We start from the raw sequence: 26,352 nt of genomic DNA on the forward strand, positions 1-26,352 counted from the left end.
ACAGACACACACAGTCATTTACAGATGGAAAATGTGTAATGACACATTTACACACAAACACACATATATAAACAGAGGTATTTCTCAGTGGTAATTTTTCCAGTGGTACTCTTCTCACTGATGACCTACCCTTTTGGTTTGAGTTACACTGTAGTAACACGTAGCAGACTTGCCTCCTTTTCTGTTTATGAAATCACTTTAAAAAGGCTGCTATTTGCCTGTCAGTGCAAATAATTAATTCTAATACGTCCAATAACATGTGCACTGTCACATTTGTCAGATGTATCCTAACAGCAGCCATCACAGTTTTTGTTACTAAATATAAAAAAACAATTTCTCACACAGTAAACATGCTGACACATTAAATGTATATAGATAGAAAACTGTGCACCAACTTTTCAGCATGATGAAGATTTGTGTCACACACTGATAAAGAAATCAAACAGCTTGTGTACTAAAGTAAGCTTGTTGAAGCTCTGCAGCAGCAGCATGCTTTACTGATGTTGCCTCAGAAGCTGCTCTCCATGGAAAACCTGTGCTGGATCTGCTGCGACAGATTGGGGTTAACACTTTCGGATTCTTGCAACCAAAAAATGCTGAATGATATTAAAAGAAACTAAAAAACAAAAACTGATGCAGCAGGATTCTAATGTGTATAGAATCAGGCATGAACACAGGACTGTACAAATATTTACTGTAAAGGCACTCACTGGCAGAGCCCCTGCTGGCATAATCACAACAACACTAGGCAGATATGATGGTTTAATATTTTCAAGGATAGCTGATATCAGAAAACAATAAACCCCAACAAGCACGCTAATATAGTTGAAAAACCCACAGCGGAGCCCTAAATTTGAGAGCTAAATCATCTCCACTGCCAGAAACAGCCAGAAGTATTGTTTAATAATTTTGTTATTGTATTCTTGATACATGACTCTTGGTGGCATTTTCTGTGGTTGTGGGGGAGTTTTAATGGCGATTACACCCAGCAGCTTCTGTGTGAAGCATCCTCCAACAGGTCCTAGTAATATGGAGCACTAATAACTGCTATGCTGCTGTCCAACTGGCAAATTAAGGGGAAAATTTTTGATTTATTTGGAGCAGTTTGTTTATATGCTTTTACACTAAAGCAAGCTGCAATGGTAAAACCTTGGGATAAGAAAAATAGCCCAAACATTGGGTTTTAAAACTCTAATACCCATTAGGTCCAGCTAATATCTAAATAAAAGCTGTGACTTGATTTTTAAAAATTATACATGAGACGTTTTTGACCTCTAAATCTCAACAGACACTTGATCTGTGTTTTTTCTCTCTTTGTATGTCTGAAATTAATTCTTTTTCTTGGCCCCCTGTTCGTATTATGCTTAGTAAACTATCTGCTTTTTTTCTGTCTTTCTCTCACCTCATCTCATATGTCGGATCAGATCACAGACTTTGCGTTGCCTTGACCATCTGTCCCCTGAAACCAGACTCCTTAAGACTTTTAAGCCTTGGACTTTTAACAGCACATTCTTACGCCTTAAAATATAGATTTTCAGTAGTCTGCTGGAAATATACTTTTTATTTCATTTTTTATTTTTATTTTTTTTTGCAGGCCCCCCAAAAAAGATAAAAGTATAGTACATGCCATTATATGAACACCAGTTACTGCTCTGAGGAGGTAAATACATATTTTATTCAATTTAATTATATTTTATTATTATGAATCATAACAACAGTCAACTCAAGGTGCTTTATATTGTTAAGTAAAGACCCTTTTCGTACCTTCTCTTCATTTTTTTTATAAAATGTTTGGAGAAACTAAATCTTCTCTTTTTCTTTTGGAAGCAAACATGATGAAGCGATTTTCTGCCCAGGTATCGACAGTGAACAGTGGCATCGTCCACCAGGCTCAGCTGATTACAGCATCACTGTTATTCAAAAACACACATTTAGCTACAAATTTGTTCTGGATGATTTTTTGCTTCAGTATCTAAGTATAGTATCTAAGACTATTTTCCAAGCCTGAGTGATAACTGTTAAAACAAAATAGGTGCAACATTTGACAGGATGTCAGTTTATCAGAAGTTTGTCTTTGCTTTGCGCTTCAGTTATAGGTTATTTTAAAACTAGACTTCCTATCTTGAAGTGAATGTGGCATACCTGAGCTGATGAAGGCTGACTGATTGTAATAGGTTGTTCATCCTGTTTGGTTTTCATGATTCCAGCACTGTGATTACTTAATACACATATTAACAGATTACATCAATGGCAGGTAATATACATAATGCAGGCTTACTATGTCTTACTGTGTTAAATCAGGATTTAAAAGAGAAAAAATAAGATTTTCTTTAAAGAAAAAACTCTTTTTTCTTTTGATCTATCTTTACATCTCCCTTGCCTGAGGCAACCTCAAGCCCAACTCTGTAAATGTCAGAGAAAGCAGAGGCTATCAGTCTTGCAGTGGTGTAAATACTGGCTTCTGTTTATCAAAGGTCACACCCAGCTGGGTTCATGGTAAAAAAATTTAGACCTCACTGTTTGTGTAACTCCTCTACTTTATTTAGAACTCACCATTAAAACCTCACAGGTTTGAAACTGAACTGTATTAAGCCTTAAGAGATATTAATGTATATTTGAAACAATATTTGCATTTTCATCTACTGGGGGGGTCATTTTTTTACACTTTACATGAAAGTAATTTTAATACAAAGAACAGCCCTTGTTGTTTTAGAAGACTCATGGAATCTTAAGGGTATAGCCTTTCTAAGATGATGATTGAATCTGCTCAGAGGAAATTGAACAAATAATATCAGTAGCATACTGCCTGAAGAAATCTAAACAAAAGGCAGTTCCTCATTTGCAAATCTAATTTTCGAAATTGTCCCCTACTTTCCCAAATTTACTTGCAGCAGCGTGTATCTATGTGCCAACCTGTAATTGCGCAGGTCCCTACGGAGAGGCAGGCAGCCATCATGGCTCTGAATGACAGTCACTTTGAGAGCCTGGAGAAATCTAATAGGCACTTAGAAACACAAAGCCTTGTGTGTGGATGTGCATGTGTGTGTTTGTGTGTAAATCCCAAAGGTCTTGTATGATCCACTAAGTCCAGCTAGGAGGTCATTGATCCTTCACCAATAAAGCCTCAGCAACCAGGGTCACATAATCTGCAATCAATTGTCAACAGAGAATACAGTGTTTTAGACGGGAGCTGGTCTGAGGTGGCCACTAATGTGCAGTCCTTGAGTTCATACAGCACTTTAAATTCTCTTGATGGATAGCCATATTTAAGGTAGAATTGTGTTCTGCTGCCTCAGTATGAGTATAAATATACATTCACATTTGGCCATTCTGGTTTGAGGACAAGAATGCAGTGCAAGAAAACACAGACCTTTAAGCTTTAAGTTTTAATTTAAAAAGACAATAAAGGGAAGAATATATAAAATCATAGAAAAATTTAGATTTTATGAAAAGAATCACAATAGTTAGTGGGGACAGGTTAATTGATCAATCTAAATTGCCCATAGGTGTGAATCTGTGCGTGAATGTGAGTGCGAATGGTTGTCTGTGTCTCTGTGTGTTAGCCCTGCGACAGACTGGCGACCTGTCCAGGGTGTACCCCGCCTCTCGCCCTATGACAGCTGGGATAGGCTCCAGCACCCCTCCGCGACCCTGGAAAGGATAAGCGGAAGTGAATGAATGGAGGTTCATATAGATGCTTTCATTGAATGTTGCAAATTAATATCTAAGCAATCCACCATCTGCCACACTGGGGGAACAGCTGTGGTACAGGGTGTGGCAGTCCCAATAATATAAAGTCTTGTGCAAAGAATGAAGCGTTTCTTGAATGTTCTACTGTCGGTCCACCTTATTCCATAATATTTATCTGTCAATCAATAACACAATTCCTTTATGCATGTCTTCTTGCCTCCTGTTTCATCTGTGTACATTTATTAACACAGGTTCATGACTCCGCTCCAAAACATCTCAGATTTCTTCTCTGAAACCTCAGCAGTTCTATTCTAAGAGGTGTGCTGACATTGATGCCTTGCTGGATGAACAGAATGTCAATACTATGTGTATGCACATTCATGTTAGTGTAAGTTTTCACTGTATACAATGACTCCAGTCCATTAGAACAAGTTGCAACAGTCGGTTTTTGCTGGTTTCTGTTTAAATCTTTAAGTATATAAAAGCATCACCTGAATACGTGGTTGTGGATGTGCCTGAATGTATCTGTAATTTCACAGGCGCAAAGGTTACCCATACTATAAACAGCTTCATCTATATGCTCATGTTCATAAAGGCTGGCTTTATGACTGTGCACCTGCTGACCACAGTGCACTGCAGGGTGGACAGTTTTTTCCAAATGTAATTTTCCAGCCAATTAGTAGCGTCGTTACATTGTTAATTTCGAAACCCCTCGCAGTGTCTAACTGGTCTGAGAATGGAGATGGATGCTGCTCTTTCTCCCTGCTGGGAATCCACCTGTTCATTTCAACCTACACACTATATGAAAGCAGACTGCTTCTCTGTGTCCTGGCTCTTTTTTTCCCCCCCAGTGTCATATGTGCTGTGTGAAGCAGGCAGGATAGGACCCAAAAATGCAAGACTCACAAGCAAAGCTGAACTTAAAGGCAGTTTTATTGCCGATTCGCAGATAGCGAGAAAACTGGGAAGACCCTAGGCAGGCAGAACACACAGCATTGAAGGAGATTGCAATAAGGAACAGAAGGAAATGCAGATGATAACTAGACACAGGGAATAAGGGCAGAGAAGAAACACCTGGGAAACACAGCTGGACATAATCTAACTGATGAGACAGGGGGAGCAAAACTGAACATGATGCACACACGTGACTATCAGAATAAAACAGGAAGTACGAGAAACACACAATGAGACAGAAGACTAAGACAAACAACTTAACATGGGGAGCCAATAGCTAGAGACAATAGAGAGAGCCAAGGCGCGAGAGACAAAGAGAGTGACACTAAACTTGACATTCATAAACACACATGATAGACTATGTACCGGAGACACAGGGGAGGACATAGCAAGGAGAGACTAAGACAGACTGAACGGGAAACTAGGGCTGCTCGATTATGGCAAAAATGATAATCACGATTATTTTCACTGAAATTGAGATCTCGATTGTTTGACGATATTTATTTAACCCTTTAAGACCTACTATAGAACCAAGTCCGCCAGAGCTTATATTATTTTTTTACATGTTGTAGTGCCATTTGTGGGAGCATTTCAAGTTGCTATACAACTGTTATAGCCCATATTTTAATAATATGTATGCATTAAGTCCATAGTAACTACATTAATTGCAAAAAAGTGCAATAAACTACAAAAAAATTGAAAATCGTTTTTGGTTTTTTTACATATATTTCTACTTGGAGAAATTTAAGAGGTTTATCCCTCAAAACTTTAAATACAAAAAAGTTGCAAAAAATAGTTTACAACAACAGGAAATTTATTTTGAGTATCTTCATAGTTTTATTTTGGCGATACAGCAATTTTTATATACTGCAGGAAAAACGAGCAGCAGTGCAATTTGAGTTCTAAGCATCCCAGAAACTATTCAGAAAAGTCAAACATGACCAGTATAGGCCTTTAAGGCCAACAAGTAAAAAAAACTACATTTCCGCAAAAATGACGTCACTTCCGGTTTCGGCCAGGAAATGGCGGACATGCGATAGTTCGCGCTGACCTCTGTTTCACTGTGGGAAGTGTTACGAACAGCTGATCGGATCGGCAAAGCGTGTTTCTGGTTTTGTGTTTTGCTGTTTTGTTCCTGCAAGCGCTTTTTATGCAATTTTTGCAAAGCTATATGTGGAAGGACCTAGGACAAGCTGATGGCATCAGATGTAAGTACAACTCCTCCGGTTTCATATGCAAAACAAATTATTGCGCTAGCTTACAGGGTTCAGGTTCTACAGGGATTTAAAAATAGCTACGCAAAACGGAGCGTGCTGCTCTGACGGCTTTAAAGGGTTAACAATGACTTTAAAAAAATAATATAAAATAGTGTGCAACACCACTGAAGTTTTTTTTACCTCTCTTTTCAACCAACGGCAGTCACTCTCCTCTCCAAATAACTTCTGCTTAGCTTTCCGAGCTTCCCTCGGGTCCTCTTAATCAGCGGTCTCCAACCTTTTTTGCGCCACGGACCGGTTTATGCCCGACAATATTTTCACAGACCGGCCTTTAAGGTGTCGCGGATAAATGAGGGAGGGGCTAATAATCGGCTCAGTCATTTTTAATGATCGTTGAAAGCCCAGATCGTAATCGTGATTAAAATTCGATTAATTGAGCAGCCCTACGGGAAACAGAACAAAATTAAACAAGAACTAAGAACTAGAAACACAAAACTGAACATTAGCATCTCAATAACCTGCAGGAAATGAACAAAAGACTAAGCAAACTAAAAAACCTGGGTCAAAGACCCACTCTGTCAAAAACGTAATGTTCAGATTTCTCATAAACAGCATTGCATGAAAGTGACATTCTGACATTTTTAACACTGAACAATATATTGTGTAAATCCTCCATTGCTGGTGTTTTACTTTTTTCGTTGCGTATTCAATCCTGAAGGAAATTTCTGGCTATTGAACTGCTAAATGATTTACTATGATGACCAGTTAGTCACATTGTTTCATCAAAGTTTCTTGTTGTGGAAACATGGATAACAGCCATAGTACTCAGTAAAACTCTGGAATCAAGTGATTGTCTTTGGTTTTGATGCTGCCTAAACACACTTTTCACATTATATTTCTTACTAAAAACGTTTTACCTACTCATAGGTCAGCAAGTTACCTTTAGACTAAAGACGATAGTCTTTGATGAGACCTGAGGCAGATAACTTTAGAGTATCATGGGGAGCGTTTCTTACATGTGGATCAATGCTAGTATTAATTTGCTGGTCACTGAGCAATCCTCCTGGCTGTGTTTAGAAATCTTTTTTATTTTGCGAAGTGAAATGGGACAGAAAGTGTTTTCTACAGTCATTGGTGGAAAAGAAGAACAGTTGAATCCAGGAGCAGATGGGGTGATAATTATGAAGTCGCTAATGTAAAAGACCAAAGAGGAAACAATTTATCAGTTGGTTGCACGGGCACCCTCACGTACACACACAACATAAACCCCACAAATTCAGAAATATAGTCCACATAAGCCTTCTTTTGGGGGTATTTGATACACATACATAAAGAGTAGCTGTCCTCTCTTCAACGTACAGTGTTTCCAGCTGCATATAGAGACCATGCAGCTTTTTGAAAAGATACATGCTCACAAACAAAAAGAAAAGGTGTGTACAGTACTTTCAGGTTTATCTGTCTTAGTGTGACATGATCTGAATCAGCATGGATGCTTCTAGGCAAAACAAGCAATAAGCAAAAACAGCAGTGGGTGGTGTGTGTGTGTGTGTGTGTGTGTGTGTACATATGTATGTGTTGTTGTTAGAAAAGTTGCCAAGTCACGAGCTGGTTACCTTCCAGGCAAGGTCAACAACTCTGTATTTCTATCACTGTGCTTCTGTCTGTCTTACACAATAATACGCACACGCACATGCGCATTACATAATCACTGTGTACATACATCCTACACATAATCACAGCGACTCAATCTCTTTTTTCTTAGTCTCTTCTTCCAGCACTATTATAAATTATTATATTTTAATTTGTGCAATCTTCAAGCTTAACAAATACAAATAGACAAAATACCATAATTCCATGTAAATAAAACATTAAAGGCAAATCTCAGGATATGTGGCGACTTAAGACACTTAAGGCATATGCACTTGAGCCCTGAACTCAAAGACATTACCCTATGCAGCTGTGTGAGAACGCAAATGTCCAATGCACTTAAATCAGACATTAAAAGGGCCTTCAACCTGTCAGCCTCTTAGTACAAGGCCCATTTAATGCACCAATGTGCACAGATGTGTGAATGGCACAGCAAATACTCCTGTGAATTCAGTGAGTGTGTGGACAACCTGTGTCCTGCCTCCTGCTTGCTCTGCTCAGTCAGTACTTTCCCCAAACCCAAACAGGGTAAATCTAATAGAGAGAATATGGCTGCAGTGTTTCCTGCTGTGTGCCACACTGTCAATGTTCCAACTTAATTCCCCAATATTTCCCTTAGTTGTGAGAGGTATACATTTAATAAATAGATTTCTAAAATCTGACTGATTTGAAGCACTTCTTTCAGTCGGGTTTCATATTACAAAGCACCACTGAATACCTTACAGTATATGTAAGTCACATTTTAAAATTCTGACAATAAATATTTTTGAAATATGTAAAGGTGCATGTGCCATCTCCAGTGTATTTTGCACATTTGTATGACAGTGAGTACAGTTTGCAGTGGATGTCACTCATACCTTTAGTAGCAAGTAATGGTCCGAGACAGCAGGCCCCGATGACTGGCACTGTGTGTGGGTGAGTGTGACCCCTCTGCCAGGCCGGTGTGATTGACATGTGTCCGGTAACATCAGGAAAGGAAGGATTGCTTTGTCAACATGCGCCCGTCACTGTGGCATAACGATGATGTTAGTTAGTCTTGCATGCAAAGTTTTGTGCTTGTTTTGGTGGGAACACTTCCCGGGAATCCAACGCAAAAGTCAGTAAGAAACTTAGGCAACTATTGTGGAAGTTGTACAAAGTTTTATTTCATTTAAAGAAAAAAAGCAAGTCAAACTGTTTTGTAAACATTACAAACAGTAATGTTATGACAATATAATTAGGAAAACATACAAAATGAAAAAATAAGCATATATAAAAAGTAATTAAAAATGTAGACAGAATACGAAGCAATTAAGCTGGGCTTGGTTCATTACCTAAACATGTTTTAGTTTCCTATTTAGACTCCCAATGAGGGGAAATCTGAAGAAAAGAAAAAAAACGTGAATTCAATGAATTTTGGGCTCTCCACCATTTGTTCTTAGAATTGAGGATTCTTCTGAGATGAGAAGTGAAACAACTTTTCAAGATCCTCTGATTACCATGACCTGGATGACTGAGAACCTACACTGGCCTAAAATGGGGTCAGATTAATCCCATCATATAGTTTTTATCATCCGTTTATCCTCAGATTGGTCCTGTACGACTGAATCACAGTTGCATAAGTGCATTTTGAAAAATGTATTGCAATGACATGACCTGTGTCTTGCAGCATCCCACTGATGTGTCCATGAGCAAATAATTTCAGCATCAGAATGGCAGTCGAATACTCTCACCTTTTCATTGAATTTAATGTAATTTTAGGGTGCGGATTGACTTCAGAATATCAAGCTAACAGTATGGCTATGGTGAAAAATGAAAAGCTGAAACTGAAGTTGATATATTTATTTGCAAGTTACTTTGGTGGATTTACATCAGATTCCTTGTGACCTTTACAAATAAGTTTTTGGAGCTGGGACTGATGAAAGTCAATAACGATGATTTTATTTTATTTTCGGATCATTTATCAAAATGCTCTGCCTGCTTAGGAAAGCTCAGCCACTCTAATCAATAGAACTTTCCCCGATCGATACAAGAGCTTAATCTATTAGCTGAGGCAGGTGCAGAGGAATAAACTGGTTGTCAGGACTGACCTTTAGTGATGAGAATAAAGCCCAAGCTTCAAGTTGGAATTCACTTTTATTTTTATTGGCCATCTTTGTTCATGGTTTTATGCTGAGCAAGCAGTCTTAACAGAGTGATCTAAGAATAGGAAACAGTCAAATGCACTAGAGTTAGATCTCATGTATACAAATCATGCACACTTAAAAGCCTATATACTTGCTAACACACATATGTGCAATTGTTGGAAACACCAGTCCTTGTCTGGTTAGTTATAACTGTGAAAAAGTGCAATAGTAACAGTCAGTCAATATTTAACCTTTGACCTTTGTGAATTTTGAACCCAAAATCACTCTCTGGAGGGGTGTTAATTGTTTAGGTCAGTATATGCAGTATATGTATTGACCACTGAACAAAGATACCACCTGAACTAGTGACTGAACCACCTAAGATATTCAGCATGAATCTTTTCATTCCACATGTTTTGTTATATAATTACAGTGACACAGTTTCTTGCCTTTGGAGTACCAGTGCAATGACTTTTAAACATTTGTTTAAAATGTTATTATAGCAACATTAAAATGAGTTGTTTGCTAAGCAATAATTAGTCCATGAAAGTTCAAATTTCCTTTGTGCGCATGGATGACTTTGTGCTTTTGTAAAGAACGTGCTGAATAAATTATTCTAATTTTAAATGTCATGTTTGAGAGTCTTGGAATTTATGACAACAAAAGCATGCATGAAGGAAAATGGTACAAATTATTTTTTTTAATTGGCGTAAACGCCTAATATTATTGGAGCAAAGCTTATAGTGGCAATAAAGTTCCTTTTAAACCCCCTTTTAGTTTCTATGTTTTGTTTACCTATTCTATTCTATTCCATTCTATTAATTTATTGTTGTTATTTAGTCATTTTGTAAGCCATCTGTAGCACACTATCTATAGTCTATGTCATGTTTCCGGCAGGGCTACAGTTGAGTCTCAAGGGAAACAACATTGGGAGCTGAGTGGGGTCATCTGCGTGTGTGTGTGTGTGTGTGTGTGTGTGTGTGTGTGTGTGTGTGTGTGTGTGTGTGTGTGTGTGTGTGTGTGTGTGTGTGTGTGTGTGTGTGTGTGTGTGTGTGTGTGTGTGGGGATTGAGTGAGGCAAGCTCTTCCTGTTTGTGTAACAGGTTTAAGCCAAAGGACAGACAATGGTGAACAGAATGCAAAACATTTCGATTTGGTAAAGAATGCTTGTTTGTTCTAACAATTTAACCCAAATAACTTGCTTTTAGGGTGTATATATGTTGCTATGGCGATAGCTTTCTTTGTGGTGTTTTGCATAGGCTTTAATTTTTTCCTTGCTGGACTCCAGGATGCTGATAAAATATTAAATGTGCCTGCAATTACTGAATTTTGTTAAAACTGTGTTGGAAAGCAAATAAAAATATTTTCAGCATTTAGGTTTATTCGTGACAAAGGAAGATGAAACCATCTCAATAGCAAGACAAAATGGGGAAAAAAGAAAACTGATGCTAGAGGCTTTAATCTTAAATATCCATCTATCTCAAGATAATGACAGCGCCATCCCTCTTTCAGCACCCTTCTCATTTAGTAGGAGGCAAAATAGAAAAATTAGATGAGGGGTTTATTTTGTTTAGAGGCGATTGTAATCTGGATTGTGTGTGCAAATATGATTGTCTTCAATTCCATTCTTTCTCTTAGTCCCAGAGAGCCAAACATTAAGTTCATCCTGCAATTATCACTGAGAATTCCAAGCTGATATATGGGTCCAGTTTCATAATTGACCTTTCGTCTGATTTGATTTAATATGAATCAAGTCTCCACTACCGGTAAACTGATCAAGACAATATTTACAATAAGTAATTAGCTAACACAATTATTCTCTTCTCAGTGCCATCTATAGAAATCAGACCAGCAGTTCCTGTTCTTCCCTCCGATATCACCTGTGTTTTTACAGTGTGGAGGAAATAGATGATCTATGTGCACCAAGAACCGGGAAGAGCAGGAACATGAATCAGATTTTGCTCGGCATATTTTAAGCTAAAAAGCGAAGCTGGTGATTTGTGTGGCTGACAGACTGATTTCTTAAATGCTGTGCAGGCTGAGGGCGGTATCTGAAGTTTGTGACCTGGTTTGAAACTTAATGTTATACTTAATCTTAATCAGACAAGCTATGAAAGCAAAAGATGTACGATAGACAGACGTTGATCAGCCAGGAGTTGTCCCTTTTCACATCAAGATTTCTATTGTGTGCACATCCTAGATAGCAGAGGTAGGTGATTACCAATAAATTACTAAACGTCTCCTCTCATCTTCTTCATCTCCCTCATGCTCTAAATCTGTCCTCCAGATGAGCAATAGATAAGGCTCGTGGTATTTTGCATGCCAGCTTTGGCAGCATGTTAATCATAGTCCAGCATATTGATTCAGTCATGTAGGGCTTATAAAGTGACTTATTATGAATTCCCAATTAAGTTTAACACCCACTCTTCCTCATGCGTGGATTTTAATGTAACGGGAAACTTTTCATCATAGTTTTTTAAGTTTACTTTCTTGGACTGAAAAGTCTTTACTCTGTTTCTTGTGTCCTAGAAAACTGTGTACTGTTCCTGGAGAGTGCACACTGAACAGACACAAATATTAATTGTTTGTGCGCAAATTACCTCTCCAAAATTAAACTCCTGTGGCCCAGCGGACCTTGAGGAGCCATCTTAGCATGCTAAGTTCTGTTCACGTCAGTCACAGTGTTACCATCTTATCTTGTCTGTTTAACAGGCTCCTATCAATTTTTCACTCAGTTTCTTTTTCACTTTAATGTTGTCTTTCAAAATATGTTATATCAGTCATATCAGCAGATGACACTCATCGGTTTATAGCTCACTTGATTTGCCTTATGATGCCGTTGTAATGCAGGGGAGACTGACATACTTACATCCTTGTCAATCTCATCCTTTTTGTCATTTCTGTTTTATCTTCGGTCGGTACGACTATATTATCATAAGTTGTGTATATGGGTGTGTGTGTGTGTGTGTGTGTGTGTGTGTGTGTGTGTGTGTGTGTGTGTGTGTGTGTTCTCAAAGATTGTATATGGGTCAGCTATCTGTTTATGTCCTGAAGATGAAGCAGTGTGCGTGTGTGCACATATTTACGCCTGCCTGTTGCCAAGTGCCTCACATGTCTGCTGTATCAGATTGCCACAGTGCTCAAGTCTGTGTCTGTGTGAATGAAAGCAAAATGCACATGCAGTTTCCCAGATACACTTGTGAAGACTAGCTCAAGGTCGAGTGTGTGTCTGCTTTGGTTTTGTGTTTTGTTGGTGTGTGTGTGTGTGTGTGTGTGTGCGTGTGTGTGTGTGTGTGTGTGTGTGTGTGCATGACAACTGCGGTCGGTCAGCTAAGCTTCCACGGCGGAAGAGATACATTTGACCTCATCTGACTGCATCAAAGAGCCAAAAACATTCACACAACATTTCTATCAGACTCTTAACAAATTACTGACCTCCACACTATCTGTTACAGACTAAGATTAGACTCCTGCAGCTCAAACAAGAGTGAGGTGATGACAAGAAGAAAGGTAGACCTACCTTAAAGGCCAAAATATAACATGGAAAAACATTTTTTTGTTTACTTCTCCTTCAGTAGGAGATGGTTTGTCTTTAAAATGGAATCGCTGTGAGTTTTCTGACCCTGCCTTATGCTTCTTTTGACATTGACAGGTATAGATTACAAATTTACATTGTATTTCATTAGACCTAAAACATCTGAGACCATAATTTCATTAGGAAAGTGTTTATTGATTCAGAATTTTATACAAGTGGACCTCAACCAGGGGTCGCCTCTGGTTGAAGAACAAAGTTGTAAAACCACATTCGTAAATTAAGCTTATTAGTTTGTGGCACATTTTGTGATGAATGATCACCAACAGCATTTCTGTGTAGGCACACTTTGCTATTTACACATTTGTAACATCAATTTTTTACATGCAGTTTGTCCTGTTTTGCATATGTAATTATATTAAAAGTGGAGGAGAAATTTAAACCAGTGCATTTAAATTATTTCTTCTCTTTTTTTAAAAAAAGAATCAAAGCCATACTTTTTTTGCCGTTAAATTAAGTTAACTTGACCATTTCCCATCAACACAAGTCAACCATGTTTGGTTAAAAAGGGAAAGAACAGAAACAGAAGGAGCGGAGGAGAGAGGAGAGGCGAGATCTGACTGTAAATTTTCCCTGACTGTCTTCTCTGTGACCTGAAACTCCAGGTTCCATGCTGACAGTTGTATACATTCAAACATGTACACACAACCTTATAAGGAGTTGTTGGATATTTCTACCAACTATTTCCATGCCAGAAAATATTTAAATGTGGGGGCCAAGCCTAGACTCATCAAACTATCTTTTTTTAACTGGTTCGGAAATTAATGTCCACATAATAAAAAATTGACATTTTTTATATCAAAATTCTTCTCTCTCTTTCTCTCTCAGTGAATATCATGTCATGCCCCTGGGCATCTCAATGCAATTTTTAGTTATTTAAGAAAAGTTCAGAGTAGAGCTGGGCAACTGCTTTATAAGCTATGCCATGCCTGTTTACATAATTCAACCTATATTATCACACTGTGTAAATTGGAACTGAAAATTGGCTCCTACTAATTGTTGTTTTTTAATTAAACAGCGGGTTTTAAATCTAGATAGATTCACTCCTGTAACAATAATTTAAAGTGCCAGGAGAGACAAAGCAAAAAAGAAGACGAAAGCAAAATAAAAGCATCACAGTAACAAGTGTAGGAAGCAAAGATATGACACAAAAACAAGAAAGCAGTAAAATAAATGACATTCAAATCAGCATAGCATCTTTTTTTTTTTAAGTTTATACACTTGGGTCTGTCTTTGCAAGTGTTATCTTGAGGCGTGCCAAAAAAGCAGCTTCAATCGACAGAGGGAAACAAAGAAATTGGGAAAAGGGAGGGGGAAGCAGGAAGGGTGAAAGAGTTATTGTCATTGAATCGTGCCAATAAAGCTTTCTGAAGTGGACTCAGAAACAGAGAGGTGGTGAAGAGGGGAGGTGAATGGGCCTCTTCACTTCATGCCAGTAAAATTCATTTGAAAATTGGAGTGGAAATGAAAGAGATTTGGAGTCTGCGTGTAAGTGGCAGAAAAAGAGGCAGTTATTGCCAACTTGAATAGTGTGCCACTGCTAAACTTAATAAGACAACAAGAAGAGGTAGGTGAGGAAAAGAAGGAACGAAGAGGTTTTGCAGATCTGAGAAACGAGGGGAAATGTCTGAGAAAAGAGTTTTTTTTCTCCCTCAGAAGTTTGTAAAGGAAAATGGCACAGAGCAAGCCGTTAACAGAAAGACAGTGAAGCATACTGTGTGGTTTCCAGCCCTGTGAATAGCGCTGCCATTTGCTTTACCCCTGCTGTCTTTTGTGCGGTCAGCCTCAACATCAGCAACCAGTGCATGCTGTTTCCTGGTAGCAAATTAGACCCAAGCATGTACAATGTTTTACAAAATAGCTGCTTCAGACAGGAAATGCTAATCAGTGACATCGCTATCGAAATAATTGTTTTTATAACATTGCCATCACGTCCAAAATCTCTACAGGGTAGTAATAAAAGATCATTAAATCAAGGAGGCTTGTTTCATGTAATCATCTTTCAATCAACACTTAATTTCTAATTAAGAGTTTAAAATTCTCTATTAAGGCCCAGGAATTATATACTGGGAAAACCTTATTATTGAATTAAATTCAAGGACAACAAGTTAAATTGTGGTGGGCACATGAAAAATAGGATCAGTTGAAGAAAGAAATATTTTGGTAGTAATAAACTTTGTTAAAAACATAATGGATGGAGCTAATTCCACAGACTGTAGATAAAAGATAGGCATAGACACCATACCTGTTTGCAGAGTTGCATTTTGAACCAGAAGTGACCATATTTGAATGAGAAGGTGGAATTATCAGCTTTATTTAGCAGGCTTAAGGATGATGCATTCATAGACTGTATGGCTGCATCGTCACACACACACACAGATATCTAAGTCTACAAATAAATCATTAGTATTTCAGTGAACAGAACTTGTGAGCAGGCTTCTACTCTAATAGTAATTTAATCATTCTAAAAGCCATATCATTTTTCAGAAAACTCCATAGAGAAAAAACTCTCTAAAAGGCACCAACTCCAATTACAGGGTCAAGAAGTAGATTTCAGTGACTTAAATTAGTAGGCTATTAGTAAAGTATAGACTAGCAGATAGCTAGCAGCACGCTCGCTAACTTAAAACTTTAATATGTAATTTAAATCGGTTTTATAAAGCTGGACTGAAGTGGGAGATTAGCTCTAGAGACCCAAAACTTTTTACAAATTTTTCCAGGCATGTTTATTTCTGTTCTCAAGTTGAGCATTTTCCCATGGGGATTCACTCTCTTTTGGCATATTCATATTGGCTTCATTTTTCAGGCCTGGAGGTTGCTGTTTGGGAACGTTTGCTAGACTAGGTTATGTTTATAGTTTCTCTAATATGAAGTAGTGGATCCTGCAGTCTCTATACATGCCAATGTCATTCATCTTGTCAAAGCTTACAGGGTCAAACAGATTGTTTCTTCTTTTAAATCACTGTTTCAGGTCTCAGTGCAGTGCAGAATGAGGACAGCAAAATGTTGTCAAGCAGCATAAGAGAGATCAGTTTAACTTTGAACAGCTCAAATTCACTTTTAGATAAATATGCATCACAGATCAGTAAATATATAGGCTTATACTGCCTGTACACCACTTCATAAAATGAGTCTGATTCTTTTGACATAGTGTGTATTGCAGAAATGTGTTATTTGTATCCCAGGGTTGTCACTGCTCTCTTCTAGTCTGCAGAATATTTGTCTGAACTTCCTTCCATACACACATTAAATACATCCCCTAGCTCACTGACTGATCGATTGTGTATCTGAGGATAACGTGAATGGAAACAGAAAGAAAATCAGTAATTCTGTGGTAAACATATGTACCATAGCCACGTGTGTCAAACAGGCACAGTGGTGAAATGGAAGGAAATAAGAGTCACATGAATACTGAAGAGTAAAATGTTGCTGTTTGAATACACAAGCTCAAGAGAGAGTGAATCATGAAAGGCATAATTGCAAGAGAGCGAGAAAAGGAGGTGTAATCCTCTACCTATGCACCACAGATGGAATTAGCTTTACCCTTTTATCACTAACAACCTTAAACCATGTTGGACAGCCATTAATATGTAATCACAGAGAATATAAAGCACCTGGCTATACAAACTATATTCTCCTGTGTGATAAATATGTTAAAGGGAGAGCATTTAAAGACAGAGAATGTGTAACACCTGACATCTTCATTGCATATTACATATGCAATGTATAAATGTGAAGTGACGTCTGATTTGTTTTTTTATATATAGCTTCACTTTTTCCATAAAGATCTGATTGTGATTAGATTCCCTTGTGGCAGCAATGTACATCAATATTAGAAGTCCATATCTTTATGCTGTGAGGGTGTTGTGGTGATGCTTTCTGTCCTTAGAGGGTTTTTTTTTTATAATGTAAAGGTAGAAGCTGTCTTTGAAAAGGGAAATGCCTGTGATAGCGGTAATGGAGACCACGGGATCAGGGTTAGAGTTTTGTATGTATAAGGAGATAAAGTGATCAAAACAAGTGAATAAGATAGCTATAGAACTAGCAGATGTATTGAGTTTAATCAGTCTGAACCACATGGAAATACATAATTTTCCTTGAACTTTCTAAATATTGTAAAAAATTCTAAAGAGGATAAATTGAAAGTGGGCTTAACCATACCTGTTTTGGAGCCTTCAATTTGTTATTTTTACCTCTTCAGTCTTGTTCTACTGAAACTGGATGTGAGGTTGGATCTTATTAGCTAAGCTTAAATTAATCTAAATCCTGGGTTTAAATGCTCCTTTAAAAAAATCATTAATTAAAAAATATCCACGGCAAACTTTCAAATATGTTGATCTTGTAGGTAAGAAAGAAACACAGAGGGAGAGGCAGAGGGACCACGAAGTGAAACATGACACCAAAGAAAATGAAACGATCTCTATTCAGTCTTTTGATGAAAACATTCACTTCATGGTTTTCCCCAGTGAAATCATCAGCCCAGTGTTTTGACACCTGTGTCTTGTTGTGTGAGGAAATAGATAAGGAATGAGATCCCCCACAACAAGTGCTGTTGTGTCAGTGTAGGTGAAGGTTTTCACATCTGACTTAAAAAAAAAATATATATATATATATATATATAAAATAAAAAAAACTAAACTTTGAATGTACTGAAACTCTGCAAGGCTGTGTCACTCTGGGAGATTGGGAGAGAGCAATAAAAAGATAAACTTGTGTTTTCCTGCTGTTTTAAATGAATATGAAGATTTTCAATCGCTAAATATTTTACCTATTCCATCATCTTCAGATTACACCGATGCACCATATCAGTTCCCTTGAACCTTCTTTAATAAAGCCTCCACAGATATAATGCATTGCAGCTAGAATATGATGCAAGAATGTTTCTTAGCCTTTGGCTGGATCATTGCATTTTACACCTTTTAGACCTCCCCTTTTTTACATTTTTGCATTGCTTTTTCAAGCTAGCGTAGCATTTCAGTTAGCAATATACATCTGCTCAAACTGACATACTGTGCATGTTGCTATAAGTTGTTCATAATAATACAATTATGTTACAAATTAGACTTGAAGTTAGAACATGAAAGGTGTAAATAAATGTTACAACATTTTTAAAAAGCCTATGATAGATTTGAGGCTCAGAGCACGAGCTTGCTAACTATGGGCTAAACAAATGCTCCTTGTACTGCAGGCAGTCTACAATTACATCAAGGCACAGTTGGTTGAAGGGAGATGTTTTCACTGCCGCAACTGTGGCTTGTGGCTGCAGAGGCTCTTCAGTCCACTTGACTCTGCGTCACTCTCCATCAGTGCTGATCCCAGCATGCAGCTTAAAGCTCATAAAGCCCTGGTAACGATGGAGCACTGCAGCCTGTTTGGCCGCATCAGCTGATTAGCATTCATATCCTCTCCTGCTCTTTTTCTGCTTCCATCTAACTCACTCACACACACGCACATACACACATACACATGCTGTGTGGCTGTCTCTGTATTCTATCTCATTATGTATGGTTTGTTCCTAGATACTGAGCATGATGTATGCCCTATATTTACATTTTACTGTTCTGTGGCCTACCCATCTGTCAATCCTTCTCCTATGCTTCACTTTAACTATTTTATCAGTCTAATTGCATTTATAATTTGCAGTTTGTGTGTATGTGTATGTGCATGTGAGTGTGTTTAGTACTTTGCTGAACTCAGCATCTTAAAGTAATCTCTTACTTAATTCTGACTGGAATAGTTAAAGGTAACATTAGTTAGTTTCTCCATATCGTTCCCATTTTCTCACTTTTTATTCGCTCTCTCTCTCTCTCTCTCTCTCTCTCTGGTCTCAAAAAAAAAAAACACCTATCGAAAAGTAAAGAAATAGTTGGATATAGGTGACACACATGCGCACACACTCAGACACCATTTCATTTCCATCAGTGTAGTGGGCAGTATCTTTAAATGCTCTCATTTCTGGGAAATTCTTACGCTAGAGCTGTCTTTACCCATAACTGTAAGGATTTACATTACGTAAAGGAAAGCACGTTTCAACATTGCAAAACGCAAACAGATTTCCATCCCAGTAAGATAAATAAATATACACACATATAAACACACTAGTACGTACATGTTTTTTTTTAATCAGATGTAAGCTCTTTAAAAACATTTCCTCTGAGAATCTGTGTGTGTGTGTGTGTGTGTGTGTGTGTGTGTGTGTGTGTGTGTGTGTGTGTGTGTATCAGGGAGTCCCGTGGATTTTCCCAGCTCCTTATTTGGCCAGCAAGATATACTGCAGATAGGAATGAAGGGGGAGTGAGATAGCCAAACAGAGTGTGGAGAGAAATAGAGAGAAGATAGGGAAACTCCCGGTGATGATAGAAAGTAGCTTAAATGACACAAGGGGAGGAGGGTTTGACGCAAATACAAACACACACACACACACACACACCTACACAGTTCTAGCTGACTCTGGAAGATGTAAAAGTTTTCAAAGGAATGATAATCTTTTTGATAAACTCTTCCTCTAAGCATTTGAGGGATTGGCTATAACCAACCAGCCAGTCATACTCAAGCCAGGATTTTTTTTCTTTGTATGTCACAACTCTCATCTAGAATTACAACCACTTATTTTCAGAAGACCACACTGAGAAACAGGCTAAACGTGCAAATTACATCTGTGACCTGCAGGCTAACAGTATATACATGGCACAACTGTGTAATCAAAAGCATCAGTGAACACGTTAAATGAGAGGCTCTTTTTCTTAGCCAGTAATAAATAACGTTAAAACAAAAACGCCATATAGTCAGATGGGCAGATAGGCAGTCAGATGAACTGGAAACCCTATAGTCCACAAGGAACTAATTGCAACCTTATCGCAGGTGTGTTTGTGTAACCTTTTTTGTATCCATTAGCCTCTATGCACTCTGGATTACACGTATTAGTGAGCAGAGTGGGTCTTATTAGAGAAGGCATGGCTGATCGCTGTCAGCTTATTGTTGTAGTTTCCCACAGAGGCCAGCACCATTATCAGCTTTGTCTTATAAAAACACTGCATGCAGACGGTACACACCAACACAGACCTCCTTTCTTTTGTAAAGTGGCATCACCAATACTCTTCCTTATAAAATTACTGCCAAATTCTAATTTATGCAAGTGCAGACATCAATATATAGACTTGTTCTCTGTATGTTACATAATGACTCTTAATGCAAAAGTGAAATTAGCTCAAACTAAAATAAATGCACACACATTCATACAAGCTGACACACAGATACATATCACGTACACTTATATACACACACAAACACACACACTTGCCTCTTTTGTTTAGTCTGTGACCAAAGTCCACCCACCAGCAATCTGTTCCACACAAACAAACCAGTTCACAGTCTCAAAAGCTAGTTCTTTACACACAAGCACATGCACACGCACACACCACACTCAACTCCTACTTTTCCAAACTCACTTTTAAACAGTTTGGGCAAAAGATAGGCAGGCAAACCTGACACAAACAAACACATGTTGGCTGTAAACACTCAGCTATGTCATTTTCTTTAAAAGCACTTGAAGTGATTAGGGTTTTAATCACAACTTTCGACACAAACAGAGACAAACATGCGGGCTTGTTCCATCATGGTGATGTTATTTGGACTTGGTTGTCCTCTGCCCTCCTTTTTCCAGCTGTCCATTTCACACACACACACACACACACACACACACACACACACACACACACACACACACACACACACACACACACACCAACGGAGCAGCAGAACTTTCCCCCTCAAACTTAAAATAAAGCGGTGGTTCCTCAAATTTTCCAATCCAAATACGTCGCTAAGGCAGGTTGCTGAGGAGAAGGGAGTGACCCGCGCTAATGCCTGTTGTGCTCTACGACTTCCTGTGTGGATGTATGGGGGATGTTGATGTGTGAGGCTAGGGAAAATGCTATCCTAGTGTCACATGCGTGCCCTATAATATAAATATATTTTAGGCTAAACACACATCTGTAACTGGATAGAAAATCAAAAGACCACTGAGCTGCATAGACTTTAAGACATATTTAATTTGTACCCTCATTATGGTGATCCAATTAGATGGTGAAAAGTTAAAGCTTAGAGCAATTACTCATATTTGTAAGGCAAAAAAAGAGAGATGTCTCCCTTGTTCTGTTTCCAAAATGGTAACTAAGTGTCTTCTCTACTATTGTCAAACTGTCCAAACTCAATGAGCACCAGAGACTAGAACCTACAAAATCATTGTGGAAAATGAAACCAAACAGGAGTATCTTGGATCACCACAAAGGAAAAGTGAGGGGGAGAATTCTATTTTGGTACATTGAGGTCACCCAGTGCCAAAGGTATGTGTTTGTAGTTTATGTGACTCAGGTCAGTTGTTTTTGAGCAATTCTTTGTCTGTTTAATTTGTTGTTTTATCTGTTTGGCTATTTCATGATGAGTTCTGATGTTATACCAGCATGGACAGAAATCCTATGTATGAAAGGCTATGAGGTGAAACGTGGAAGCAATAAAGGGGAAAAAGGAGGAGTGGTGGAGTGTTGGAGAAGCAGTGGAGTAGAGATCACAGCTGCTCAGATGTTCCCTTAGTTTATCATACGCTTTAGCAAAGTCAGATGGAGGACGTCTCTGTGGAAATACACAGATGTACACACATTGTATTCCCTGGAGTAATGTGCGTGCCTGAGCTTATCTGCATGTGTGTGTGAATTTTTGTATTCCTGCAGCTGAAATTTAGTGTGCTCATGCATGGGCGTGAAAGTGTGCTAGTGTGATACATTTGTGAATGCTGCCATGCAAGTGTGATACCACCTCTGTCTGAGTGAGTGTGTGCTGTATACCTGTGGGGACTAATATGACTTTTGGAAAGGGGAGTGGAGTCTTCTTTTTGACAGTTGGCTAATGTTAGTGTTTGGTTAGGTGAAGCTAAAAGACTATAGAGTGCACAACTTCAATGAGTTTGCACATGTTTATATGAAAACCATAAACTGTATATTTGATATGCGACTATCACACACCTTTGTTCACATCAGCTTTATTTTATATTATATTATAAAGGAAGAGGCAAAGAGGCACTAGTTACTACAAACAGTGTAGGCTATCAAAGTCCCTCTCACACATGTGCACACAAATCAGTGTAGTGTGGGAGCCAGTCCTCATCCTCAGGGTGTCAAATACTACAGTTTTGTAAAACCTGCTGGTGTCTCAGAGATTCACACAAGGTTGGTACTTGTCATATATATTGAATGCACCCTTTAGCTACAATCTTTCAAAATGCAGGGTCGATTTTGAACGGGCATACCTTAAACCAAACCATGTTCCCAAACCTAACCAAGTAAGATTTGGTATCTAAACTTGACCAGACAGCAAAGGAAAACAGAGTGCAAAACGCTAAATGGGTCACTTAGTAGCTTGGTAGCCTGGTCGTGACTTTAGCCGCTGTTACACATTCTGCCCTCTGTGTCCTTATGAGGGCTTCTCTACTTTTTCAAACTTCCAGCTCCCGGTGTCCATTATTACCAGCCCCACTGACAAAACTGAAGGTTTTTTTTTAAACCGCCTGGGAATGACAAAATGTTGAGTGTATGTTAAGTATTTGGCCTTTGTCTAAAATGCACTCACTTGTCATGACAAACTCAAAGACACACACACGCGCACACATGCATGCACACACACACACACACACACACACACACATTATTGGTCTGGAAACAATCTTCTCCACCCCTGTTGGTTACCCAAACATGTTGTCACCATGGCAACCAAACAGCGTGCCGTATAGCCAGGATGATTGGATAGGAGATGAAGGTGCTGATGATAAATCCACTGCATTATTAATCAATTATATCTGCGCTGATGCACTGTCTGGATATGCTTGTTTGTCATGAGTATGTAAAGACATACATTGTGTGTGTGTGTGTGTGTGTGTGTGTGTGTGTGTGTGTGTGTGTGTGTGTGTGTGTGTGTGTGTGTGTGTGTGTGTGTGTGTGTGTGTGTGTGTGTGTGTGTTTATTTTTCCAGTAAGCTGGTCATCTGTTTGCCAGTTTCAACAGAAAAGTCGTCATTCTCAAAGTTTGCAGAAGAAAAGCCTGAATCCAAAACCTTTCATTTCAGTCTTAAGTATATATTCATATATTCATATATAAATTCACACGAGCTGTCACTAATAGAATGTTTTACAAAGGCACTGACAGATGAGGGTAATAATACAAAACATTTGGCCTGTGCCTGATGCTTTTGTTTTTTAGGGGAAAATGGAGCCCAGATCCCTATTCACATGAGACCGCTGTTGTTCTGGGTCCCTCTGTGATTTGTGTTAATTTCAGAGTTCTGTGCTCTCAATCCTGTGCAAATCTGCCAATATTAAAAAAAGGAAAAAAAACATGCTTAAAATATGGGTCACACAAAATTGTTAATTGCTTTCAAAAGGAATTAAAATTACAAAAACTGTTATTGGCTCTCAAAGTTGGTTACTCTTGAGGAAAACCTGACAATAGTGTCAGTCCAGATGGTGTAATTGTAAATTCATAGGAAGTAGAAACAGAATTTATTCACAAGGGGAAAGTAAACATAACCTGTCTCCACTCTATCATTTGGGAGTGGCAGTGTCTTGTTCAATGGTTCCACCTTGAGGCAGCTGTTCCAGCTGTTGTGCGAATGTTAGCTGGCAGCCTGTGGATGAGATCTTCTCCATCCCAGAGGGTGGAGACTGCTCTCCATCTGCAGTTATAGGACAGTGATAAATGGACTAATCCCTCTAGTGTAATAAGTTAACCTCTGACATTTGCATGTGTGTGTGTTGGTGTTCTCAATAGTTTAATGAAATGACTTTCACTGCGTTTGTATATGTAATACAATGATTAACCCCTGGCCTTCCTGTGTATAATTAAATTATTATCAGAGCTGCTGTGTGTATTCAGTCACAAAAGAGGTGTGCTGTGGATGCTAAGGATGTCAATCCTAAAAACTATAAGCTAGATAAGTGTGGGACATTTGTAATTACCAGGTCATTATCATTTTATCCTGCTATATATTTCTGATCAACTAAATTTAAGAAGTAAATATGAACCTGTTTAATTTAGTCTTTGGGTCCTTTTTATGTGGAGTTTGCATCGTTTCCCTGTGTTTTGTGTGGGATCTCTCTGGCTACTCCAGGCTACCTAACTCCAGCAGCATTCATGTTAGGTTAACTGGAGAGTCTAAACTGGTGTTAGGTGTGAATGTGCAAGTATCAATGGTTGTCAGTCTCTGTGTGTCAACCATGCAATAGATGGCGACCAGTATGTACCCTGTCTCATGTCCAGGAACACCTGGGATGGGCTTCAGCTCCTCTATCACCCTGAATTGGATAAGTAGAATGAAATGGATGGATAATGATATAATCATATAATAATCATTATGCAAAATGAATACTTTCACTTACACCTCAATCACAAGTCTTTATTACAAAGTAACAAATTCCTCCGCTAACTTACACTTAATTACTGTGTTATTACTGTGTAATCTAACTGCATAAATTCTCCAGCGTTACCTGAATTCAATTTCTTGCCTTTCCAAGTACAATGACATGACTCTTCAGTACAGCAAGAACACATACTGTATTGTACTGTAGAAATACAGTGTAGTACTGCTATTATTTTTTTTTCTCTCAAAGGCATCATTATTTACTTTAGTCTACTGTAAATAGAATAACAGTGCAATGCAAAATTTTATAAAATACTAATTCTGTTGTATGGTATTACTCCTTAAGCCCTTTTCTGAATATTTCTTGTTCTGATGTTAGAGACTGACACATGTTTCTATTTGAAAGTTGTTATATGCACTGTCATACACCTTTTACTTTTCACATGGCTGCTCAGTGGTGAGAGAGGGAGGGATTCAAATTCTGCTAACACGGTGTTTGCTGACGATTCCACATTGGTTGCAGGTCTGCGATGAGAGATAACGCTTATATAAGCTCGTGTGTTCATGTTCCCATTTCTCATGCTATAGGGCAGATTTTGAGCTGTCTTTGTTATTGCCTGTAGTGGATTTGGATTAGAATATGGGTTTTGTTCCAGACTGGAAACACAAGATAAACACACTCATAAGCATATGTCCAGAGGCACTCAGTCACACAGCACACAAATGCTACATTCACCGCACCCCACTCTGTAGCACTGTGACCTGGAATATTAGCTGCCATGCCAAATGCGATCAAGGCCAACTCCCACAATAAATACACAGATACACACTCTCTCTCCAGAATTGCTGGTATACTTTATTGGTGGAAATCTAATTTTCAAAGAAAGAAATCCCTGCCTTGTCTTTGTTCTTTGACAAAACACTGTTAAAATTTGCCGGAAGAATGGTCAATGTGTTGTTTGTAATTTAGATGGAGACCAACAGTGGAATAAAACTCTCAGTGCTGGTTTTTGTGTTAAATCTCAGCCAGTTGCAGAACTTTGAGACTTTGAGAGAGAAAGATGGTTATTTTGCTCGTGCTATTTTAGTCGTGGCGTGTCAGCATGTTTGTTGTTCGCACTGTACTAAATTCTAGCCAGTTTCTCTTGTGTTAAATTGCAAGGCACAGCTAATCTTGACCTCATCTTGTTGAAAGCATTAATTGAAGGTGATGAATAATGCTGCAGAGATCTTTCTGTTCTAGTGCCTTAGATATGTCTAATTAAAAAATGTGCTGAATTTCTACACTTTAAATAGAGCTAGAACCACAAATGCTTGTTTGCTATAGCATATGCATGTAGCATTCTTAATTTTATGTAGGCTGGATATCCCAGCCTTTAACATCAGATACAACACATTTTCATGGAAATTGAATTGTTAAGTTTGCTTAAGTTTCCCACAGTCATCAAGGTTTAAAGGGAATACTTGTGGAAATAAAAAGTGCATTGTCAACATTGCATCCCAAAAGTTGACTGATTGCATTTGACAAATTCATCATCATGTCTCACGACTGCTCACTCACCAAACTGACTAGCAGAGTTGATAAACTCTCCACAGTTCATTTAGCCGGTAACATTCAAGATTGTTTTTCTCTATACTGAAGATGCCTGATATCATGGTGGATTGAAAGATTTAACTGAGCTTTGATCATGCTGGTAGAGTAAAGAGTATATCAGTTTGATCATTCCAGACGGATGTGAGCT

The 26,352-nt window shown here is 38.3% G+C and overlaps 1 protein-coding gene across 3 annotated transcripts in view; it reads left to right on the forward strand.

The window, feature by feature from the left end:
- The window catches only part of slc8a1b (solute carrier family 8 member 1b), a 142,484-nt gene that overhangs the window by 62,268 nt on the left and 53,864 nt on the right, over positions 1 to 26,352 (forward strand). The gene's annotated exons all lie outside the window — the stretch shown is intronic.

The sequence above is a fragment of the Astatotilapia calliptera genome, chromosome 13 (assembly GCF_964374335.1).
Source record: "Astatotilapia calliptera chromosome 13, fAstCal68.1, whole genome shotgun sequence".
NCBI classification, from domain to species: domain Eukaryota; kingdom Metazoa; phylum Chordata; class Actinopteri; order Cichliformes; family Cichlidae; genus Astatotilapia; species Astatotilapia calliptera.